Genomic DNA, 7,831 nt, shown 5'->3' on the forward strand with positions numbered 1-7,831 from the left:
TTGAAAAAGCTAAACACAGAACTACCACATGACCCAGCCATTCCACTACTATGTACGCACCCAAAATAACTGAAAAGAAGGACTTAGATACTTACACACTAACGTTCATGACAGCATTATTTACAATAGCCCAAAGCTGGAAACAAGCCAAGTATCCACCACCAGATGAATACATGAATAAATGTGGCCTGTTTCGACAATGGAATATTATCTGGCTATGAAAAGGAATGAAATTCTGATACATGCTACAACATGGATGAACCTTTAAAACATTATACTAAGTGAAATCAGCTAGACACAAAAAGATAGGTAATGTATGATTCCACTTATGTGAAATATCTAGAATAGGCAAATTCATAGAGACAGAAAGTAGGTTAGACGTTACCAGGGACTGGGAGAAAAGGAATATGGGAAATTATTGCTTAATAGTTGCAGCGTTTCTGTTTAGGATGATTTTTAAAGTTTTAGGGAAAGATGGTGGTGATGGTTACACAACATTTTAAATGTAATTCATGCCGCTGAATTGTACACTTACAAGTGGTTACATTGGCAACATTCTATGTTACGTATCTTTTATCCCATTAAAAAAGGAAACAAAGACGAAGCGTTCTACTGCCAGCTCCCGCGTAGCCCTGCCTACCTGGGCTCTTCACTGGGCTGTTTAATTGAAATGACTCAGTATTATGAGAATAAGTTTCATTCTGTTATTTAACTAGCCAGACTCAGTGATGTTGCTGGTGACCACTAAACTGAAATCATATATGAAGGTTTCAGGTTTCAGAAGGAACTCGCCTAAAGTCTCACAGCTTCAGAGTATCAGAACTGGGATATAAGCCCACAAGCCCGTAAATGTCTGGCCTCAGACAGATCTCAGAGCTGTGACTTTAACCACAGTGTCACTGCACAGTGTCAGAAAACTGACATTGGACTGTGTAGGGTCTGCAAGAATTCACTCATGCCATCTTCATCTTCCAGAACGCAAATATCCCAAGAGCATGAAAAATGAATTCATTCATTCATCCATCAAGCCAGTTTCCCAGACAACCAGTCAATGGCTAAGTATCTGTTGGGTATATAACACTGTACAGAATATTCAAAGAGAGAGAGAGAAGGAGGAGGAGGAGGAGAGGAAGATGAAGAGGAAGAGGGAGAAGAAGGAGGAGGAGGAAAAAGGAAGGAAGGAAAGAAAGGGAACCCCACACTCTATAACCTTGTGATCCATTTGGGGGCCAAGTGCCACGTGGATAAAATACCTAAACAACTAGGCCATGTGATCAAGCCTTGCACATCAAAGCCTCTGAGGGCAAGGAGATTGAATAAAAAGAAAAGAAAAATCCGTATGTTGTGAATTGGCTTCAACAATAAAAGAAGTTCTTCCTGGTGGACAGTCTAGGCCTGATGGAGATAATTATTTCCAATTGGTTTAGCAGCTCAACAACCTTAATTACAGTCCCCAAATCCACTACCAAGATTTAACCCCTAGGCTGGGCACAGTGACTCACGACTGTAATCCCAGCACTTTGAGAGGCCGAGGCGGGCAGATCACTTAAGGCCAGGAGTTTGAGACCACCCTGGCCAACATGGTGAAACCCAGTCTCTACTTCAAAAATACAAAAACTAGCCAGGCATGGTGGTGCACCTCTGTAGTCCCAGCTACTCGGGAGGCTGAGACACAAGAATCTCTTGAACCCAGGATGCGGAGGTTGCAGTGAGCTGGGATCACGCCATTGCACTCCAACCTAGGCAACAGAGCAGACTCTGTCTCCAAAAAAAAAAAAAAAAAGGTTTAACCACTTAACCCTTTACGTTATTCCTCAAAAGCCACCAGACACCCCTCTGTTTCATCGTTTTTGATGTTACTCCTCATGTTGCTGGTTCACTAGATTTTATTGTGAAATGTTTGGCCCAGTTAGGATTTGGGGGAGGGGTGTTCAGTGTTCAAATCAAGAATAGGCCTGCCTTTACTTAGGCACAAACTTCTTTTATAGTCAGAAATCTGACTAGTCACAGATGTTTTTAAGAAGAGTAGTCCTGTATTTCATTGTTTATTTAACCAAAGGAAAATCTCACAAAGTTCCTATCATTGTGAACCACCTTCAAACCCAGTCTCCTCTCTGACTTAACACTTTGGCTGAGCCTGATTTATCAGGTGAGGCAGTGTGGCAATTAGCCATGTTAATCACAAAAGTGTGTCTTAAATTTAATCTGATATGTTCTACCCATGAATACACACAAGGAAACACGCTTGTATATGGATCTAGGAAGAAGTAACAACCATTACACCTGACTTGCTAATGTATCTCCTTTGGCCTGTGTGGCAGACACTATTGATAGATTATGCAGACACCTTTCTCGAACATCTCTTCCTTGGCCCCTCCCACTATACAGGGCCCTCTTGCAACTAACAGGGGGTCTTTGAGATGTAAGTGAAAGACTGTTGGGTTAGGGTGAGGGGAAATTCTAAAAAAGAGCTTGCTTTCCTGATAAAAAGGGAGAAGGCCCCTTCTTCATGCCATGAAGGTGAACATGACCAGGAGTATGGTCATCGTCACATGCAGTGAAAGGCTTAAGGATGAAAGCCAATAACCGAAGGTTGTGGAACACAGATATTTAAAGAGCTGGGCCATGAGTCAATACCAGATCCATTGCTTTTGGACTTCTTCCTCTTCCTTTTAAATATTTTTACTGAACTATAATATGCATGCAGAAAAGACGCCGACCATAAATGCACAGCTCAATGAAATCTCACAAACTGCACACACCAAAGTAAGCAGAACTCAGATCAAGAAAGAGAATATGGCCAGCACCCCAGGGTCCCCCTAATGTGGTTTCTTGCAGTCTTTACCTCCACAAAGACAGCCCCTTCCTGCTTCTAAAATCATTGATGAGTTTGGCCTGATTTTTGTGCTTTATATAAGTAGAAGTGTAGGGTGTGTATTTTTGTGTGTCTGGCTTTATTTGCTCAATACTATGCTTGTGAGATTCTTCCACACTGTTGTGGGTAGTTGTGGTTTATTCATCGTCTTTACTTTCTCCCATGTGTAACTCATGTGTGTATATATCACAATTTGCTTATCCATTCTACCTGTGATGAGCATTTGTGTGTTATCCAGTTTTTGGTTATCAATAGACATTCTTTTTTTTTCTTTTTTTGAGACAGAGTCTTGCTCTGTCACCCAGGCTGGAGTGCAGTGGCGTGATCTCTGCTCGCTGCAAGCTCCACCTCCCGAGTTTATGCCGTTCTCCTGCCTCAGCCTCCCGAGTAGCTGGGACTACAGGTGCCCGCCACCACGCCTAGCTTTTTTTTGTATTTTCAGAAGAGACAGGGTTTCACCATGTTAGCCAGGATGGTCTTGATCTCCTGACCTTGTGATCCGCCCTCCTCAGCCTCCCAAAGTGCTGGTATTACAGGCGTGAGCCACTGCACCCGGCCCAATAGACATTCTTAAACAGTCTGATGATAAACACATGTGCACTTTTCTGTTGTGTATATACCTAGGAGTGGGATTACTGGGTCATAGGATATGCACTGCCAAGCAGTTTTCCAAAGTGGTTATGTCAGAAATCTCTTTATGCAAAAAATATAAAAATATATATATTTGTTTAAGCCACTGTAAGGTAGGTTTTCACTAACTTGAAGCTGAATGATTCCTAACCAATATACCCTTCTTGGTGATTTAATTTTTTTTTCAATTAGCTCAAACACATACAATCAGGGAACTTAACATGAAAAACTGCATTTCTAGCTTATCCTGAAATATTAGAAGATCTTACAAGATATCAGACATTCCTGGATGAAAACAATTGTCTGAACTTAGAAATACTAATTGCCAGCATTTATACCATTCCTACTATGTGCCAGAAACCATTCCGGATGCTTTATATATATTGACCCATTTAGTACTCACAATAACCTTAGAAGGCAGGTGCTAGTGATGAGCCCATTTTACAGATGGGAGGCTGAGGTGCAGAGAGATCACATATTTAGACTATGATCACACAGTGAGAAATAGCAGAAGCAGGATTTGAACTCAGTCTGTCTGGTTCCAGGATCTGTGCTGTTAGCCACTGCACACCACCAGTAGCAGGGCCATGCATGCTCCAGTTTACCACAGTCTGCATCAATCTCCATTGTCTGCCACCTAGTGCTGTCCTCATTTATGTCAACTCGCTAGGTTTCTGTAGACATCCAAATTTGCAACCTCGGAATTACATATTTAATGAGGGAAAGAAAGCCCAGCATATAAATTTAGGATTTTTGCCATAACCTCCCAGGATACTTTTCATACCACTAAATTGCTGACCCCTGGAACTCAAAGCAAATTCCATACATTTACCCGTGTGTAAGAATTTTGTAATTCTTACTATCACCCGTCATAGTAAATTTCCCACCTCCCAACTTCCTGTGGATTTTTTAAAAAACTGTTTATTTGACGGCAGTAGTTTCACAAGTAATTTGTGTTTTCATATGTTGAAGTCAGCAATGTTTTGCAGGTCAGAGGCCCCGTAGGCCTGTTAGCTCAAAGATGCTAGTAGAATAGTGCAAAGGGAAGCATTAAGAGACATGGGAGGCCAGGTGGGGTTGCTCACACCTGTAATCCCAGCACTTTGGGAGGTCAAGGTGGAAGGATCACTTGAGCCCAGGAGTTTGAGATTAGCCTGGGCAATATAGTGAGACCCTGTCTCCACATAATAATAAATTTAAAAATTAGCTGGATGTGGTTATGTACACTTGTGGTCCTAGCTACTTGAAGGAAGACTGAAGTGCGAGGATTGCTTCAGCCCTGGAGGTCCGAGGCTGCAGTGAACCATGTTCATGCCACTGCACTTCAGCCTGGGCAACAGGGTGAGACTCTATCTCAAAAAAAAAAAAAAAAAAAAAAGAGAGAGAGAGATAAAGAAAGAGAGTGAGAGAGATATACAGGAATGGGCAGCAGAATGGTGCAGAATGCTGTGATGTAAGTGAAGGAAAGCAGAAGTAACCAGAATCTGAGAAAATGACTGAGCAGAGCCCAGAAGCATCTTGAAAGCAGGAAACCAATGTTGAAGGGAATATTTTCACTTACGTCAAAAGCTCTGAGCAGAGAAAGGAGGGCAGGGAATGAGGAGCACACCATTTAGACTGACAAGCAACTGAGAAACTCATTTTCCAATTGGAACTGTAGGTAAGAGAAGTTGTTCCTGAAAAGCAGAGAAAAGGAACTTAAATTTCTAGGGATGCAGAGAAAAAAAAAGTGGGGGGGAAAGGCTACGTAGTGGACATTGATTGCTTTTGCTTACCCAGGACTTATTTCCCCTTCTTGGTTATAACACTACTCCCAGTCAGTGTCATTCTGAGAGAACTGACCCCACCCATGGCTCCAGAAATTGATATGTGGCCCAAGCATGGGCAGTCAGAAGATTCCATTCTGCTGGCTACACTGATTGGTTCAATGATGGGAGTGCAACCTAAGCCAGGTGATATAATTCAATCCTGTGACTTGCACTGGAATTACTAGGACAGGTAAGCTCTTGCAGATATTTCTAGCTATTAATAAAAGAATGGTAGATGCGTGAAGCTGCTGGGAGCTCCTATAAGGAGAACAACTTGAAAATGATGCTAATACAGATGAGAGAGAAGAAAATGAAATTCTATTGATTTGACATGGTTCAAGCCTCTGGACCCAGCCATACTCGAAACTCTGGACTTTTCCATTGTGAGAACCAATAGGTTTCTTTTTGTGCTAAACTCAGTTTGAGTTAGAGTTGTGTTGCTTGCAACAACAAAAAATATCTTTATTTGTTCATTTATACTTAGATTGTAATCTAAAACTGTAAGGCTGAGCCATGATAAAATATAAACTCTTAAAAATTGAGAGAGAAAAAGAGAGAGACATAGCTAGTACTGAAAAAAAAGGAGAGAGGGCATGTCTAAGTATGTGTACCCCAGAACTGTCCACAGAAAAGTGGAATTGGGAAAGAAAACTAGAAGGGCTGCTGGTACCTTGTCGGTATGTGAAAGCAGGTTGGGCTGGATGAGCCATGGTGTTTGCACCCTGCTCATGTCCCTACACGCTGGAGGGCCGAGTCTGTGTGATTTGGAAAATGTGTCTGAGAAAGAGCACCAGGGAGAGTGAATGCAAATGGCTCTGGATGTAAGACCTCATGTTTTATACACAAGAGCTTTGCATCTCTGGAAGATGGTAAACACATTTCTGTTGATTTCAGGCCAGCAATCTTCTGGGTTTGGGGAGGGTGGCGGATGGGGGCTGGGCCTTCCATGGCTGCTAGAAGTCACAGGTAGATTCCAAGTTGAGCTGATTTACCAGTTGCTGCTTATAGAAGTCCAGTCAGTGGGAGAATGCTGGGGCTGGGGTTCAGTTATGCAATCAATTAGCTGGCATAACAGAAACTTTATTCCTATTGAACAACTCCCCATTTCCACGTTCCCCCAGCCCCTGGCAATCATAATTCTACTCTCTGTTTCCATGTGTTTGATTATTTTAGATATGTTATGTAAGTGGAATCACATGGTAAATGCCCTTCTGTGACTGGCTTATTTCACTCGGTATAACATCCTCCAGATGTATCCATGTTGTCACATGTGGCAGGATTTCCTTCTTTTTTATGCTCAGGCCCATCTAGCCAATGACTTTTCTTTGGATTTCTTTTACTTTTCTGTCATTTTTAATCTTCTCACCTTCTCCTTCCTTTGAGCTGAATTTCTTTCTACTCCATTTTTCTTTTTACATTTTTTCAATCTTCTCTTCCTTGAGAGTTCAAAAGAACTTCAGATTGTCATTAATCGTTTGTTATGTAATTGGGTTTTCACTAATATCTGTGGGTTAAGCCCACATCCTTCTCTTGGAATTTCTGGTAGAGTAGTGAAGGTGTATGTAATTCTACTGTTTCCATGTGTTTGGTTATTTCAGACATGTTGTAACAGGATCCTTGAGGAATCGCTTGGCCAGCTGGAAACCTCTGTGGCTGGTGGCACCTTTGCCCAAGTTTTGCTTGGGCAGTTCTAACCTGAGCCCCAAACTAAAATACTGTGGACTAGGACAGATTACTTGCCAACATTTTGTTAATGTCCAGCTCCTAAATCATAAGATAGGTTTCTCAGGTGTTACAGATAGTGTTAATTTCATCACCAGGGCTATCCTTAAGTGGGCACTGATTTCCACAACTGAATCATTTTTTTTAATTGTGATAAAAACATTAAACATGAGATTTACTATCTTAAATTTTTAAGACAATACAGCACCGGTTTTAAACCATAGGCACAATGTTACATAGCAGATCTCTTAGAACTTAATCAGTTTGCATAACTGAAACTTTATTCCCATTGAACAACTCCTCATCTTCCCATCGCCCCAGCGTCTGGCAACCACAATTCTACTGTTTCCATGTGTTTGATTATTTCAGACATGTTGTCACAGAATCCTTGGGGAATCACTTGGCCAGCTGGAAACCTCTGTGGCTGGTGGCAGCTTTGCCCAAGCTTTGCTTGGGCCCACTGGGCTCGTTCTGCCCACTAGGCCTGGTGGGCAGCTCTCAGCTTGCACTACCAGCCTGGATCTCATACCTGCCAAGGGTGAGCCAGTAGCAGAGCAGCGAGGAGTGTGTGAGCAAGCAAGCACAGGGCCCAGCCACTGTGCACAGCCAGGCACACCTGCTGCCACAGGGTGGACAGCTCCAGGTGCTAGCATGGATGATGGCTCCCTGCGAGGCTGCAGCTGGACCAGGTATACTGCAAGCAGCTTCCACTGTGGGCATCGGGGAACACGGTGGCACCCAGAAGCTTGGAGACACCAGGAACTACAGAGCCCCAAAGAGGGTGTCACAGCCCTGG

Source organism: Symphalangus syndactylus, chromosome 6 (genome assembly GCF_028878055.3).
Source record: "Symphalangus syndactylus isolate Jambi chromosome 6, NHGRI_mSymSyn1-v2.1_pri, whole genome shotgun sequence".
NCBI classification, from domain to species: Eukaryota; Metazoa; Chordata; class Mammalia; order Primates; family Hylobatidae; genus Symphalangus; species Symphalangus syndactylus.